At 31.4% G+C, this 9,440-nt stretch overlaps 1 long non-coding RNA gene across 3 annotated transcripts; it reads right to left on the minus strand.

Moving 5' to 3' along the window:
* Positions 1–2,113: 2,113 nt before the first annotated feature.
* On the minus strand, positions 2,114–8,484 carry LOC145318971 (uncharacterized). Of its 3 annotated transcripts, none has more exons than XR_013879617.1 (4): positions 7,774–8,083; positions 3,345–4,651; positions 2,626–2,786; positions 2,114–2,184 (listed from the first exon to the last, which is right to left on the minus strand). It is a non-coding gene; the product is annotated as an uncharacterized LOC145318971 (long non-coding RNA). The 3 variants fall into 3 exon arrangements; XR_013879616.1 differs by lacking the exons at positions 2,114–2,184; positions 7,774–8,083 and adding exons at positions 2,232–2,264; positions 8,368–8,484 and having other exon boundaries at positions 3,345–3,493; XR_013879615.1 differs by lacking the exon at positions 2,114–2,184 and adding an exon at positions 2,232–2,264.
* Between the last annotated feature and the right edge of the window lie 956 nt (positions 8,485–9,440).

The following is a 9,440-nucleotide window of genomic DNA, read 5'->3' on the forward strand; positions in this document are numbered from 1 at the left end:
TCTTAGTTGCGCCCAAAATACACTAATCTATCCTTGTGGGATAAAAAATGTTTGACTTTCCGCAAAAGATAGGTTTTAAGTAAACATAGAGAAATACATAAATATACTTATATGTTTATCCCAGGACTTAATTAATACCATAAAAAAACCTAGTTTTTACCACTTTTACGGTAAAATTTTACCAGCCTTTACGATTTAAAAGGTGGTAAAATTTTACCATAACCGTGGTAAAAACACTTTTTGTGGTATTTTCTCACGCTTTTTACCAGCGATTTTTACCGCAATTATCGGTAAAATTTTACCAGATTTCCGGTAAAATATTACCATTTTAGGACGCAAATTTATACCAGATTTTGACCAATTTTTACCACTTTTTTGGTAAAATCTTACCGCAAATTTCTGTAAGATTTTACCGAAAAAGTGGTAAAACTGTTCAACACCTGGTAATATTTTTGTCTTAAATTGGTAAAATTATCGGAAATTGGGTAAAAATTGACCAAAAATTGTGGTAAAATCGGGTGGTAAAAATCGTGAGAAAGTAGTAAAAAACGACTGACCCTAATTATAGAGAAGCTTCGTTTTTAAAAATAGAAAAAATTATAAAATTTTTTGTTGTATTTTTATATTTATTTAACTTGAACATAAAATAATAATAATAATAATTCTAATAAATCAGCAGCCGTTCTCAATGTCGCGCAGCTGAGGACCCTTGGGTGCGCCGCCAAACACACAAGTGTTCTTGATTCTACTGCTCTGGCCGAAAACTGTTGCGCAACCTCCTGGAATTGCTGGGCACCGGCCCCATTCCCTCGTATAACCATGATATTCAACCTGGAATAAAATTGCTCATTAGTTAATTAGATAATTACAGGGATATAAAGGGATAAGACAATGGCTGATAAATTGATGTTCATCTCTAATGATGATACACATCGTTACCCATTCTGTAGATTACAATAAGTGATTGAAATGTTAGGACACTCAACTTAATGAACCAACCAATAAAAAATCAATAAAAGTACCCAAGGTTGTTAGGCCAAAGAATAAGAAAATGTTATTTGAAAACTTTGGGGGCTAGTGTAATTTACAGCCCAATGTCCCATCCCTCCCTACTAAATATCTAATCTATAATACAAAGTAGAACGATGTCTGTCTGTCTGTCCGTCTGTCCCAAAGATAAAGCCTATACTCGCTGTTTACGCAAATGTGTCAGAACTCCCCCCCCCCCCTTACTCTCACACCTAAAATTTTCTTTTGAAAGCAAAAATAAAAGTGTGTAGGTTCGACTCCCCCTCTCCCCCCTCATTCATTTCCTACAGGCATCTTGACACGTGGCAAAAAAATCAGCAAACTTATCTAACTAAACATCTTTGAAAACGCAGAACGAGAAAAAATAAAGGGAAAGCTTACCTGGAAAACATAAGCAGTAACAACATCCGTGGCTAACAAGAACAGGCTGGGGCCATAGTACTCGGCTTTACTGAATATATGCTTCAAACTGTTGGGCAAACTTCACTCCAACACGTGGCGTATGCAGTCGCTGAACGCGGGGTCCTAAGTTATGGAGGATTAAATGAAGGAAGGAAGTGGACTGTTTATTACACTAGTCCCCAAAGCTTTATTTTCTTCTTCGTTGCTTTAACAACTCTAGGGACTTTTATTGAATTTTGAATGGTTGATTAATCAAGTTAAGTGTCTAAAGCTTTCAACAACTAATTATACTCCACAGAAGGGGTAATTTTGTGTATCATCATTGCTGATGTACATCAATTTATCCGCCATTGTCTTGTCCCTTTAGATCCCTGTCCCAAACAAGTACTAATATTAGATAAATTTAGACCTAAACCCCAGGCAGGGAGGGTAAAATATGGTGTAAATATCATAATGGTATCCAAAGTTTCAGAAACAAGTTTACTTATTCGTCAACTCAAAAACTTTGAATACCTAATTTTTATTAGGTAAATCTTGATTTAATTTCAATACTTCGTCTTTTGTCCTATCCCATAAGAACCATGTTTCCCGTTGTGTCTACAGAAACGTAAATTATTTTAGTACAATCTTTTTTTAAACTTAAACAATATTTTACTTCGTCTTAAATCATTTAATAACCCATTCCTGAATAGCCTTCTTTAAGAAGTTGAGCATAGATTTTAGTAGGCAGGTCAAACCAGGCTTGGGTACATCCTAAATAGAGATAGGTTGTTAGAAGATTTTAGCAAGGCACCCCGCGTGGGTAGGCAGGTCAAACCAGGCTTGGGTACGTCCTAAATAATCAGATAGATTGATATTAATAATATGTTTTGTTATATTTAACTATTTTCAATAGTATAGGGCTACGTTATAGGATTTTATTTTTATTTAAGCAAAGTTTGTGTTATACAATATAAGATTAAAATCAATATTTCTTCATATATCCTATCTCTTTTTTACATTTTCGCATATCATATTTTATCATTTCTTATTCAACTTCTATAAATGCCAGGAAAGGAAGTTACACTGGACTGTAAGTTTTACTGGTCTTGAAGGTTTAATCAACACATCTCTCATTCGTTGGCTTGCAACCTAAAAAACTTATCGTCCATTGTCTTATCCCTTAAGATCCCTGTATAAATAAACAATGCATACCTGTTGAATAAGATGAGAAGCTAGCCTAGAGCTAGAACCTGAGCCACTAGGACCACCAATGGGATCAACAGCATCCGCATCCTGAGCCGCCGCCAGCTCCTCCTGAGCGGCTATGGCCGCTACGTCATATGAATAGTTTCTGATCTATCACTCTTACAGCCCTAAATAATATTTTTTATTCCATCGTATTATAGATAGCTTTCTGTGGATATTCAAATAAAAATCATATAATTAAAGCCAGTTTTGTTAGCCCTGAGAGGCTTAAGGCTTAGGCTACCAAAACTGGTACTTGTATTATGATTTTTATTTGGAAAATGGTCAGTATACATGTTTTATCATTATGGCTGAGAACCGTTTCTAATCGATTTTAATTTGTTTCGAAGCCACGCTGGAAAAAGAATGAAAAACAAATTTTTCTAAACTTTTGAATATATTTCTTATTATAAAGAATCTACTTTATTATAATACGCTTTGTTTGTCCGCTTTATACGTCTGTGATGCAATCTTTAACATGCGATCCTTTTCAAGACAGACGGCGAGAAACCAGTATATAATTTACTACGTCCGTCGGTCATGCTTTAAAAGACAAAGAAACTTATTTTTATAAATTGTGCGTATTTTTCTTTATTTCTATGATATACATTATGGATGATGTCAACCTTGTTTTTTTTACCTAGCTTTCAGTGTAATACTTGTATATCAAACCATGAAAAACATACCTAGTAACAAAAGTAATGTGTTCCAATTCACTGCTGGCCAACTGTATGACCTTAAGGAGTGACTCCAACATGCCGCAGGACACCAGCGCCTCGCCGCCGCTCTCATACGACGCCAGGTGGTACAGGAACAGCCCGGAATACAGCAGACCCTGAATATTTTGGTTAGGTTAAAAAGTTATCATTCCTAAGTAAAGAACAGAATAAAAATATGGAAATAAATATTATATATTTAAAGTAATAAAGAAAGATGGATAAATAAAGATCGGTCTTATATGTATTTGATTTGTTTGGTTTTATTTTCTTCCATTCTAGTTTGTAAAGAGAGTTTAAAAATGCATGTTTTAAAAATTAACAATGCTGAGCTTACAAACCGCTGGATCGATCTGTATGGTTCTCCTATTCAATTAGCTTCTCATAAGATCAGGGAATGTTTATAACTATATATATATATATTCTCACTCCTAGGAAAAGTAACCCTAATATTGTTTTTTTTTTTAATTCTTATTAAAACTAAACAGTAAAGAAAGGGCACCCCAGTACATTTTACGAATGCTCTATGCAAGGTGAAATTCCGAGATCTTAAGCTTCAGACAAAAAAAAGCCTTCCTACTTTATAAAATAAGACATGTGAAAAGCCATTAAAGGGAGTGTGAACGTAAAAATTTCTCATCTGATTATCAAATCTTAACATTTACTAAGCACATTTCACTACACTGATCAACCAAAAACGTCCTATTAACAAAAATATCCAGGAATAATGCCTTGATTTTATGGTATTTTGAGAGGGAAAAAGGAAAAAACAGGGAAAATCTGAACGTTTTTGATTCTTATAATGTTTGTAGGGATATTTAACTTGTCATATATAGTTGAAACAATTTACTTACTGTTAAGGATTTATTTTATGCTATAAAATTGCCAATTAGTTTTTTTATAACGTAGTAGTTAGGTAATAAAGACATATTTTAAATTCGTATTATTGACAAAAAAAATACCTCACTGTCTACAAAGGGTTGAATCTCATAGGTTATTTAAAATAATAATATCCTTTTTTATTGTGTTGGACAATAAATAACCCACTTTGGAGAATTAGTTTACACTTTTATCAGACTGTTTATAAAAAAATATTGCGTCTTTATTATTTACAAATTTGTAATTAAGATGGGCCATCTAAAGTTAATTGGATAATAATAAAAAACCTGTTTCTGGCTTTGTTATTGTATTTGGTTTTCAATAAAAAATATTGCTTATTTTATCAATTTCTAAGTAACTATACATTGGTTTAAAGCAAGGATTATGTTAAAAGTCAGCTTAAAGTGTTCACGAAGCTGGAATTAAGTTGATATATGTCACTGATTATTGTTTTTTAAGATTACTTTTTTGAGAATTAAGTCTTAAATACTTCCCATTTAAAAATAAATCAAACTTTAAAAAAACGAATTTATTCCCTTGAAAACATCGTTGTATTTTGTGTTTTATTATACATATCTAAAAACCTATCAAAATCGACAAATAACAATCTTTTAGTTGAAGTTTACTTGCAAATTTATAGTAAAATAAAAGCTTTTGTTACATACCGTATTAAACTAACCAAAAAATGTTGAAATTGTTATCTACGGATAGATTTAAAATTTTCTTCCGATGGTCACAGAAATAAAGCCATATATGGTAATGAATATCACTGATAATGGTTCCTGGATTTTCATTTTTTCCTTTATTTAAAAATTTATATGAATATCTAATTCTACATATCTACATGGCTTTAGATATGTGACGTTAAAAAACATTTAAAATCAGTTAATTGCTTTGTATATGTATGATAAAATGTAATATAAACCATTGAACAGGATACATACAGGCAATTGATAATATTATAATTGAAACTATAAAATTAAGCTATTCTCGGGACCATCAATAATGTATCATCTTAATTAACGCTTATCTCAAAAAATGCTTATCTCAGAAAATGCTTTTCTAAAGACATTTTAAAAAGCAAAGCATTGTTTTATATTTAGCAATCAATATATTAATAAGAATATATTTTGATATCATTAATATGACTTAATTATATTCATTTTGTATAAAGACACATTCATTTATTAAAAATTGTTAAGATAAAGTCCAAGCTTTTTAGCTCTAACTAGTGGCTACGCCCCCAGAGGCCTCTAATGGTACTTTAAAAGTTTTTTTTATATTTAAAATATGTCTATGTTGCGTTTGACATTTATATTTCATTGAATACTCTTTGTTAAATCAAGAAACATAATTTTTTTGTTTTCTTGTGATTTCTCTTAGGAAGGTGGTGGTACCCTCCCCCAAAATAGTTACGAATCTTTCCGGGACCTATGAGAATCTACCATGTTAAGAAGAACCTGATTGCAGCGAGATCCTTTGGCACAAATATACAGACACACAAACATCCTGTTACTAATAAAGTAACAGGATGTTTGTCTGTGTGTTTGTACTCTCTTTTGGAATCATACTGCAGAGCTAAAAATACGAATAGGCCCTCACATAATTGGGGGATTTTAAAGTTTTATTATCAATTGAGAAAGTTTTTACAGATATTAAGGTTTTATTTTATTTTGGGGTAAAATTCTTGCTTAGATTATATTTAATTAATTAACTAAAATTTATAGAAGATATTTAAAAGAAACAAACTTTAAAATGTAAATTAATTAAAGGTTTTGCTGTAAGTGTTTTCTAAGATAGGCATTTTTTTAGTACAGACAGGTTGAATTAAACACACACACACATACACACAGACAGAGTACGGACACCACAGAACTTGATTGTATTAAAGTTTATTCTTCAAAACATGGAATAGGACAAAGAGCACACAAATTCTATTCTTTTAATAAATTTATATATAAATCTGTTGTATATGGATGTACAATAATTAAAGCAAGGCTTTATTTTAATACTAAACAAAATTACGTAAAGATGGTTCCTGAGATATTAAATCAAGTCAGTTCATAAAATAACATGTCTTTTCAGTTATGGGAATACAATTATTTACTTATTATAGTTATTGAAATTGTCCTATATTGGTCCAAACTTATAACTTAAAATACACTGAAGGGACTGCAACTTTTACAATATTCAAAAATGTTTGGTTTCTATAATTCAACTTAACAAAATTTGTTGGTACCATTTGTACAATGACAGGTAAGAGAGGGGACGAAGAAAGAAAGAGGGAAATACAAACGGCTATAAGTTGGGTTTATAAACAAAATCTGTATGATTATAAATCAATAAATTAATAAACTTGTTTAACCAAGTTGTCGAGATTTTACATAATATCACCAGGGACGTCCTAGGGGGTGGAGGATAAAGGGGTAGGCATCCCCAAAATTTTTAATTTTTACCCCCCCTTAAAATAAAAAAGCTTAGACGTCACCAACTCTATGACATAAAGATTTCTCCCCCCAAAATGAACTTTGTGATGCTGTAGGCATCTCAGAAATTGTAATTTTTAATTCTTCCCCCCCCCCCCCCCAATAAAAATGCTTGGACGTCCTTGAAAAGTATGATCTATGTTATCAAGATTTTCAATGATAAACAACCTTTTTGTTTCAAAGACCCAACTCTGTGTGAATGAAACAGTCATATTACTGGATAAAAATTAATTAAAATCAACTTATATATTATCCAGATTTTATTTAATTGACGACCTTTTTGTTTTAAATCCCCAACTCTGTTGAATGAAACAGACAACTACTTAAAATAATGGGCCCTGAATGTTTATTTTATATGGATTTTTCATTTAAATAATGTTTAGTTGAAACTTATGTATATTGATTGTAGGAATATGAATTTAAGGCTTTAAAAAAAATTAAATAAAAAACTAAATTTGGATATCTAGGGTTTAAATTTAGGCAGGTATTTAGAAAAATTTGACTCTTTTCCGATAATTGGGAGAAAAAAAAGATTGCTTTTGTTTATGGAAAACCTTTAGAAAGACTGCTAATTTTTTTGCTAGATATGTATGGCAAATGATATTTGTTTATTCTTTTTGCCCAATTTTATTCTTAAATCATGTATTTTCTGAAGATTTCAACAATTTTTCATATGTTAGTGTACCTGCATAGATATATCAATAATTGGTAACTGATTTTACGAAATTAACGCAGGTTTTATATTTAATTGTAAACCAAGTTTGAACATTTATTTCAAAAGAGGTGTAGTACAACAAAATTTTTGTAGTATAAATTTCGTTGTTTTTATGTGTAAGCAAAGAAAAGGGTGATTTTTCCTTAGTCTTATAAGTGCACAGATTGTTGTGGTATTTTTGTGAGAAGTGGATCTCGGCATTCTTAATTAATTTATTTCTACCTTTATGGAATTTTTAAGGCATTATTCAATGAAAATTACTTAAAACATAAGAAAAAGTAAATAAAAATGCAATTTGAAAAATTAGCTTCGCGATCACTTTAACTGTTAGGAAAAATCTAGAACTATGTGAAAAAGTTTAATTTTAGCTATAATGGGAGAAAAAATCGGCGTTATCCTCTTAGAAATTTTTTTTTCAATTTTTTTCAATTTTGTACCCCCCCCCCCCCCCCCCCGACTACCGACGAACAACTATTTTAGGTTAGGTTAGGTTTTAGGCTAGGGAGCCGAGCGCTGCGGCTAGGCAGGCAAGTGGGCCGAGCGCTGCGGCTAGGCAGGCAAGGGGGCCGAGCGCTGCGGCTAGGCAGGCTAGGGAGCCGAGCGCTGCGGCCAGAGTTCATAGTTCGCTGTCGGGGGGGGGGGGGGGGGGGTGGGTTGGTACTCAAATTTTCAATATTGAAAAAAAAATTTCTAAGAGGATAATACCAAAAAATCAATTTAATGGACATTTTATATAATACGGAAAATTTCTTCCTTTCCCTGTACCTTATAAAAATCGTCGGAAAAAGCTGTTTTTTAAGCAAACAAAAGCGCGTTTTGCTCTATCTGTGAGATATTATGAATGAGATAATGTTAAGATTTGATATTAAGATGAGAAAAATTTACGTTCACAGTCCCTTTAAAGACACAATACCTGTAATAATAATGTACAAACTTTTCAACCAATAATAATACCCTGGCCTTTCTAATTATAAGCCTAGGCAGAGCCATGCTGGTGATGCTAGCTCAAGCGTGGACCGTGGTTTATGTATAACTGAACTTCTGAAGCCAATAACCAATTACAGGGTTACGAAAGTTTAAATTGATGTTATTTTTTTTTAATGTTAATATTGAATGTAATATAGTTTTGTAATGACATATAAAATATATTCGATAGAATATAAAAAAATATAGTGCATTCAATATTAAAAAAAATATTTAAATATATATAGTTGTTAACCATATATGAATCTATTTCCGGCCGGGTTCTTTAAAGATAATGCCGCGTTTTTTCGACATTTTTTACGCTATGAATAACAAGCGCGACATTCGCGAAATCTAAAAGAGTATACAATGATTTATTTAATTATTTCGCTTTTGATGGTACGGCCTTCATAGAAAAAAAAAGATTATCTTCAATCCATTTTTGCTGCATATTAATTAATGCATCTTTTTAGAGCTGTGTTAGACATTAGAAAAATTGCTAAAAAAATAATTTAAAATTCAGTATTTTTATGTTATATACTCTGTTTGAAATTCTATCGTCAACGTTCAATCAATCAATGTCTAAAAAACGCCGAAAAAATGTGGCATTCATCTTTTAAAAACCCATCTCGGTGGTATTTCCGGTTGGCAAAGACAACATAAATATAGAAATCATGAAACATTGTTGTTCCACAATTTTGCCACATTTTTAAACATCTTGCTTAAAAAAAATCTTCCAAACAAATTGTAAATTCTACAAATTTAAATATTTAGAGAAAATTGAGTAGTAATTTACTTCTTGATTCAAAATATTTGATTAAATTGAATCAAAACTAATAATTATTTTTGGCACTCTATATTCAAATAATCATAAGCTTATCAATAGTGCGCATGCGCGCACAGAGGTGCCATAAATTAATCAAAACTTAAAAATATAAGTTTTGTAGCGAAATTACTCTATAATTCGAAATCTCTGTCTTTCTTTTAGAAACATTCAGGGGAATATACGAAAGCTTATATTTA

The sequence above is a fragment of the Acartia tonsa genome, chromosome 5, assembly GCF_053477335.1.
Source record: "Acartia tonsa isolate MP-2025a chromosome 5, ASM5347733v1, whole genome shotgun sequence".
Taxonomy (NCBI): domain Eukaryota; kingdom Metazoa; phylum Arthropoda; class Copepoda; order Calanoida; family Acartiidae; genus Acartia; species Acartia tonsa.